At 39.0% G+C, this 8,398-nt stretch overlaps 1 long non-coding RNA gene across 1 annotated transcript; it reads right to left on the bottom strand.

Moving 5' to 3' along the window:
* Positions 1-3,031: 3,031 nt before the first annotated feature.
* Positions 3,032-7,420, bottom strand: LOC139593444 (uncharacterized). Its single transcript, XR_011680300.1, has 3 exons — positions 7,355-7,420; positions 5,974-6,064; positions 3,032-3,178 (listed from the first exon to the last, which is right to left on the bottom strand). It is a non-coding gene; the product is annotated as an uncharacterized lncRNA (long non-coding RNA).
* Between the last annotated feature and the right edge of the window lie 978 nt (positions 7,421-8,398).

The raw sequence follows: 8,398 nt of genomic DNA, 5'->3' as shown, positions 1-8,398 counted from the left end.
TCACGTTTTGGAAGCAGAGAGCAACTGCAAGGCTTCCTGTGCATCCCAGGCTACAATTTAAGGAGTTTAAGGAGAATTAAGCTTGATGCTGCTCGTGCTCTCATGTATATTCAAGCACAGCTTTTGGTCTCCTCACCACACATGTGCTCCAGCCTGTTCTCGACTGTCACAGTGATAACATTTCTATATAAACTCATTCATTAAGACTATCAGACTGTAATTATCTCTGCTGTGCAGAACGAATGCAGGTTTCCCCCTGTAATGGCATGGCAAGAGAAGGAGAAGAAGGAGAAGAGGGGGTAGAAGAGCACTCTTTTTTTTTTTTTTTTTTTGAGTGACTCATTTGCTCTGAAAGCCATGGAAGTTCTGGCATTATTAGAAAGATTAAAAGTAACATCCAGGTCCTAACCCTTAGTGGCTGATCCCATCAAGATGCAGAATCCTTCCCTGAATGAATCATGTAGTGTCTATAATTTTGATATATATTTTTGGGTCAAACTAAAACTAGGGAGTTATTTCCCCTAAAAACATATGTGGGAGGTGGGGACACTGGGAGTCAGCAGGAGAACAGACTCCTTTATAATTCAGGCCTTTTCTGGAGAAAAAAAGCAGTGCATTAACTTTGAAATTGTCTAATACCACAGATTTATTTACTATAGAATGAATTACCTTTCTTGAAGTAATTAATTACCTTACTTGAAGTGGCACTCATTGACACGTGATATTTTGTATAACTCTCCACTGTGCATAAAAATACAATATATTGTAATATAAATTGTAGCTGTTATTGCTTTAAACCCCAATTTAATCAAGGGATTTGACAAATGTAACCATAGACTGATTACCTTTTTTGTCAGTATTTTATGTTAGGACTTTGTCAATTTTACCATCAGTTTGATTTCATTCTGAAATAGCAAATTATCGTCATAAAAATACTCTTGTCCTAATCCATGCAGTTTAAAAAATGTTTAATCCACCCCGTCCATTGCCACTTTAGGCATAGAACATAATTTGAGTTTAGATGCAGTGAAAACTGCACAGCTCAACACAAGCACATAGATCAAGCATCAGGGTTACTAGAGGGTTACTACAGGGTTATGTTGGATTTGGTTCTCCTATCTGTGTCCAGCAGTTGCTGGAGCTCTGCTTGGGATAGATTTGAGGAATGAATAGAGCTTTCTGACCAAACATCCCTGGTGAACTCCAAAAAGGCCTGCAAGTCAGGGAATTAAATCAGTATTAAGCCAAACTGAAGCAAATGCTGGCATATAATTAACAGAGCATTGTCAAAGAGAGCTCATGGTTTAATTTTAGTGGGGAAAATATGGTATCTCAGATACCATGATATGGGTGTTTGTTCACAGCCACTGTACCTGTCAACTATTATTATCCTGATGCTGCCGTGTTCCCTGAACTGTTTTGATTTCTTAACAAGAAGAGAATTTTCTCTGATGTGCCATCTGTAAGGCACAGTTTACCAAAGGAAAACTTTATCTCAAATTTTTAATAATTTTCTGTCAATTCCAATAAAATCAGATATATTTTTATAATACTTACAAAATAATAGCAAATGTGACTCACCACATGTGCCACTATTTCATTTGATATCCTTCTTCTCCCACTGACTTTTCTTTCCAGCACAAAATGCAATTTAAATGTCAACTTGAACTAAAAAAAGTTACATTCCTGGGGAGATTACTGGTATCTCATACAATCTGAAATAATTCTACTTCTTTCCACTACTTTACCTGTTTTCTTCTGTTTTCGTCTCTCATTGTGAAGGTTCTAAAATTAACAAATGGTGGAAGGGATGAAATAATTCACTTTTTGATTGCATATAAGTGACAGGACAAGTCATAGAATTGGTTTGGGTTGGAAGGGACCTTAAATCTCATCCAATTCCCTGCCATGGGCAGGTACACTTTCCACTGCACCAGGTTGCTCAAAGTTCTGTCCAGCCTGGCCTTGGACACTTCCAGGGATGGGACAGCCACAGCTTCTCTGGAAAATTTTTGCCAGGTCGTCCCCACTTAATTTCTTCATAATATCTAATCTAAATGGACAAAAAATACTCCAAATCAAATGTGGACAGAGAACGTCCACACATGAGGTGCAGGTCTGCTTTGCTCTGTCCAGAGATGATGTGCTTGGAAATTCATTCAGCATTGTGAGAACATTCACATTTTTATATTTTGGATTTACTTGGAGACTTTCAGGTTCTCCTAGGAAAGTATCACTCCTACACAAAGATGTTTGCACTCTCCATAAGGTTGTTTTTCATTGGGGCAGCACCACAGGCATTGGATACAGGACCCACCAGCCTGGATTTTCCCTTCAGGGATATGGCACAGGAAACTTCTTCAGCTCAGGCTCACTGTCACATAGTCAGAAAACAGTGATGGCAACCAACTGCCCTAACTTAATGCCAGAGTTCAAATCCCTTCCCTCACTGCTGAATTTATATGCATTTTTCACTTCCATAAAAACATCTTAATCCACAACGCCAGAGAGCTGCCATGATCTTTCTTTCCTAATGATCACTCTTCCTCTGAAATTCCTAAGAAGACTGCTGAATGTCATCCTCAGCTCCCTGTAATGTTGCACAACAGGCAACATGGGAAAGCTGGGAAAAAGTTCTGCTGACATCAGTTAGACGTCAAAAAGTTTAGTGCTGAGATTTAGCCCTAATCTCTGTGTTTTAGTTCCTTAATTCCAACACTCCTGGTGCTCCCCAGTTTGTGAGAATACACAATAAAGACTGAGAAAACCAGCTCCTCCATTTTTTTTTTTAATCATAAGAATAACTTGGACTGTTCCACTTCAAGAGAAATGAGGATTATGATATCAAGCATACTGATACTGCTGTACCAGGACTCACCACTGCCTGGCTTAGAAATGATGGAGATGGTTCAGCCTTAATGAAAATTAGAGGTTCAATATGTCAAAGATGCCAAAAGCACTATGAAATGTAGGAAGGAGGCTCAGGTTCAAAACTCACCTGGAATTGCCATGGGATATGGCAATTTCCCAGTTGCTGGAAAAGCCATCTGGAAAAATTCTTCCAAGAGAAGAGTTTTTGGTCAGCCTGCCTGGGCCCTTCATCCAGTCTGAATACAGAGTTTTCTTACAGACACAAAAGGTTCAGCTGTGCCACAGATTTTCAGGATCTTGATGGTATCTGCAGGAATGGACAAGACCTGCATCAAGAAATGTTGACCAGATTTATACAATTATTTTCTAATGAAATTATTGAAAACTGTGGCTAGAGTCAAGTTCTCTATACCCACACTGACTTCAAGGGCCCTTTGGACACATGAAAACCCACTCTTCTTTTTCTGGAATTCTGTGCATCATTCACCATTGTCACCTGACTTTTGAAGCAAACAGGTGATGACAATTTTAGCTCTCAGCTTTGATTCTACCCTGCACTAAAAACCCATCCTTTGCAGAGAATGGAGGATTATCTTTCAGAAAAAAAACAAACAAAACAAAACAAAAAACAGGCTTCAGGATGCATTTTATTACTAATTTTTTGGCTCAATTTAATGAAGATAGATATATCTAAGGTTTAGGTAGATAGATCTATGTTCCCAAGAGGAAAGGTCTCCTGCAGCCCCTGTATATTCCAGGGATTTGTAGGGTTGCTCTGCTCCACGGACGGATGAAGAGCACCTCGTACTGCCTGTACTCTACCTCTCAGAGGTGTTGGAGGCTGTAATTAATTACTGTTTGTAGAACCCATTGAGATTGTTAGAGAAAGGCACTAGAGAGCGAGTGGTGTTATAAATTATTACACTTGAAAACGTTCAAACTCTTCAGCCTTCCACTGCTTGCCTTCACACAAACGAAGCATTTCCCTTTCTCCTCCTGGAATAAAATTTGCCCTCTTGACATGCACAAACCATTAGAGAGGCTGTGCTTACAAGCACCTAACAGTATTTTCTCAAGTTTATTTTGACATTGACTTTTAATCAACGTGACGATGATTGAAAAAGCCAGTCCAACATTTCACTAAAAGGAATATTAAAAGTGCATTGATTGTGTCTGCAAAGATATGCAATTAAAAAGTATAAGTGCTGTTATTTAACACTTGACTTTACTTATTTTGAACTCTTGTGGCCCTGTTGTGTACATGGTTAAATGTGCAATGCTGTGTGTTTCAAGTAACTTGGCTGTAAGCAATTTTATATTTTAATGAAAATAATTACAGTTTGAGTAATATGAAGTGTATCTGAAGTATAACCCCTGATGCTACTTCCCCAGAATTAGCTGTGATATAAATTATCATGATTTATTACGGTGACTCTGTGCTTTATGTGTTTATAGGGGATCCTGGCTAGCAATGATGATTCTTAACTAACAAAGAATTGCATTTCAAAAGCAATTTTTTCTTGGATCTCATCTGTAATTCTTCCCCAAGTGATATGATTTAACTGTGCTGCAGTATGTGCTATTGCAAAGATGGCATTATTGTGCTGTCATTTTGACAGCTTACTTTAATTTACACCATTTAATGGGTGAATACATTTTTTAAAAATCTGGTGTTATTCTTTCTTAATATACCATATGCCATCGATCCCACATGCACTTTGCATAAGCACACCAAGTTACAGAGTGGTATAAAGCAACCTATGTGTCATGTACAACCTCTCCTTTGAGTGACACATCAGAAGCTCAGGTCCTCTCTGTTCTTCAAGGATTCTGTGGATCCTGTGACATTTCTGAGCCTCGAGCTGAAATATGCTACACGATACGTGATGTCCCCACTGGCATCTGTCCACCTCAGAGATGGGCACTCTTCAGATACACTGCACAAAAATAAATCTCTGAATGTCATTTGCCTTTGCTAAAAGCAGCAATATAGAAAGTGTAAAGACTGTTGTAATTACATTACTGCAAAGGCCAGTATCTGCAGCAGCTGGTTTCAATTCCAACCACTATTTTAAACTATTTGGTCAAACAAAATCTCTTCCAGCTCCTGACACATTTTGCCAGCTAATGGTAACTACTCATCAGCACGGGCAAAGGTTGGACAACCATCCCCTTTGTCTTCTTTTGGGGAGGGCAGCCTGATCATTCCTGCCTGGGGAATTTCAGGGTCACCTCCAAAGGAAGCAGAGAATACAGGGGTTTGATCCAGGCCTGTCCACACCTTTCCCATGAATGTACACCTCATCTCAGCAAACACCAGCTTCAGCAGGGTTTTCCCATCCAGATTCCTTTACTTAGCCTGCTCCTAAAGGATTCTGATACCACCAAGGCCAGGTTGGACAGGGCTTGGAGCAGCCTGGTCTGGTGGAAAGTGCCCCTGCCCACACAAGGATTGGAACAAGATGAGTTTTAAGCTCCCTTCCAACCCAAACCACTCTATGATTATATTATTCTACCCATGTTACTGCTCAGAGGATGCCACTGAGAGCAACCCCTCCTCCTCAGGATGATCTGTCACCCTGGGTTCATGTTTTGTGTGAAAGCATCTCCACAGCTCCCAGGTCACACCTGGCTTTTCTCTGCCCTGTTTGGTCCTGTCCACAAAAAACCCCTCTGCTGGTTCACTCAGAAAAGCTTGCAATCCTGGCCCAGCAATAATCTCTGAAGGCTTCAGAAAATCTGCTGTGGGACGTTATCTCAGAAGAGGAAAATTTCATTTGGGAAGCAGCCCAATTTAAGAAGAGAATTTCATGACAGTGTGGAAAGCAAGCTGATGAGCTCCAAGAACTTAACTTTATTTGGTGGACTTTTGTCTGCCTTCCAAGGACACCTAAGAGTTAAATTTAAGACTGTAAGAAAAACAACAAAAAAAAAAGAAGATATCCTAGTCATTCCATTTTCCTGTTGCAAATATTATTTTTGGACAGAAATGCTGCAAATAAGAGTGCAAGACGAGCTAAAGATTCTAAGCAAGAGGTATCCAAGGTTGAAAAGGATTTTGTTGACATGAACTGAAGAAATACAACATACCTTTATACTTACTTAGCTCTTTGATGTTGTACATGATACCCAGTATGGCATTACAACCAACTGTACATGTCATAAAAGTACAGAGATTCCATGTGGAGTGAACCTGCAGTGAATTAATGCCTCTGTCAAGGTGTATCCTGAAATGTATTATACCATCCTTGCTTCAAATTCCAGTTTGCATATTCCCTGCAACTCACACGACCAGGGACCATAAATCACTCCAGCAAAAACAGGAAACAGATTATTTTGAATTCCATCCCACTGATTAACAGTAGATTTGGAATGAGAAATCACGTGAAATATTTAGAAAATGGTGTGCTTTTTAAGAAATAGCTATTGTGGAAAAGTGTATAATTCCCTTTTTTTTCCATGTTAATTTAAGGCAGTAGGGTTTGGGTCCGGAACACAAATCTAATGATGAGTGGCTGAAGGAACTGGGGTTATTTAGGCTGCAGAAAAGGATGCTCAGGGGACATTTATAACTCTCTACAATCCTATGAAAGAAGATTTTGATGAGGTGGGCTCAGTTTCCTCTCCAAGGTAGCAAGGGACAGGACAAAACAGCCTCAAATTGCACCAGGTGAGGTTTAGGTTAGGTATTAGGAAAATGTTTTTCATGGGAATGGTTGAAAAGTATTGGAACAGACTTCCCAGGGAAGTCTGGATGGAATCACCATCCTTGGAGTTTTCAAAAATAATGTGGATATTGCACTAGGGGAAATGGTTTAGTGGATAACGTGGTGGCGGTGCTGGGTTGATGACTGGACTTAAGGGTCTTAAAGGTCTTTTCCAGTCTTAATGATTTCACAATTACACCTGTGTCTCACCTAAAAAAAACTGCTGGGAATTTTACATGCCCAGAAATGAGGCATTTGTACCTAACAGAGCAGCAGATGCTGACAACTGACACACACTTCCGGCACCTACTGAAAAGGACCAACATCTTAAATTATCTCCAGGTGCTATGGAAAAGCTGCAGACCTCTGAACAGCAGGTCAGAAAACTGACACAAGCGTGATTTCTTGGGGTTTTTATGCATTAGCTTGAGTGGCCACTTCAGACAGAAATATCAAAGTGAAACAGTAAAGAAAATGCAGCCACTGCTCTATGTTAGGAAGGAGCTTTAAGTTATAACAGGACTTTTAATCATTATTTTTTGCAGAAGACATCTCTGAGATAGGATTTGCCCTGGACTTCTCTGTAGGAATAGAGAAGTTGAAACTTATAAATCTCTAGCAGAAATCCTACAGAGTGGAAGGGGCAATGAACACCAACTCCCTCTCGCTCCAGAGCAAAAGGAGCAGATGAGAAATTTTACAAGTTGGACACACGGCCCCTTGACCTGTGTGATACTGGATAACCCTCTGCAGTGTCAAGCAATGGATCATCTTACCTGCTGCTGCAAAACAGACTTCCTTATGTGCTTGGAAAGGACATTTCCCATGTCTGAGACAGAATTCCTGTCCTGTTTCACCTATGGAAAAAAATCATAACAAAACAGAACCCACAAGCAAACAAACAAGCCCCACAAAGAGAAAGACAGCTAAACAAATAAAACAAAACCAAATCAGATCAAAGAGAAACTTTACAGAAAATTGAACTCAACCACCAAAATATTTCCCAAACCAGGCTTGACAAAATATATTTCTTGTTACATCCACCCTTCTTTCAGTGTGGAAATGTGTTAGAGTCACAGATGCTAAAAATTTTAGACTTTCTATACTAACAAACTCCAACCCTCAGGAAAACACAATATTTAACCTAAAGCCATAAAAAAACTTTCCAAAATTAATTTATAACACTCAAATTATAAGTATATAATTTAATTAAAAATACAAAATATCTCATAGTAAAAAATTTAAAGTTTAAAATTTTAGAATATAGTCATAGAGTCAAAAAGTATATAGAATATTATACATAGAATATGTATAAAACAAAATAAATTTTTTAAAACAGAAACAGAGCTCTGGAAAATTTAACAGAACTGAGAGGCCCTGATGGAAAGGAGAGTTTCTGGACACTGAGAAAAGCATTGCAGCAGATTGGTGCTGTATCATATTTGTTTCTGATGGATTTAGTTGGTCAGCCCTCTTCCTCCTTCCATGCAACACATGCACACTGATCTATAGCACACACATATGGTCACCAGCATAGAGGCAGCAAATGCCAGATCAGATAGAGAAAGGGTGAATTTAAGAGATTATAAATGTCTTTTCATAATAATATATGTTCAATACTGTCACTAAAGCAAGAGTGTCCAAAGACAATATGAACAATTTTCTCCTCTTTTATATGATCATAAGAAAATAATTTCAGTTCTATTTCGGAATGGCTTTGCTGCATTGCTAAAAGGTGATTAAAAAGGCAAAACAATTTTCATTTTGAATCTCTAAGGAGAACCATTGCCCTAGTGAATATCAGTCAGAAAGGTTCTTTC

This window comes from Agelaius tricolor, unplaced genomic scaffold (genome assembly GCF_023055355.1).
Source record: "Agelaius tricolor isolate 1412-34295 unplaced genomic scaffold, bAgeTri1.0.p SCAF_10, whole genome shotgun sequence".
NCBI lineage: Eukaryota > Metazoa > Chordata > Aves > Passeriformes > Icteridae > Agelaius > Agelaius tricolor.
Note: the sequence above shows the minus strand (reverse complement) of the source record. Positions and strands in the feature narration are given on the sequence as shown.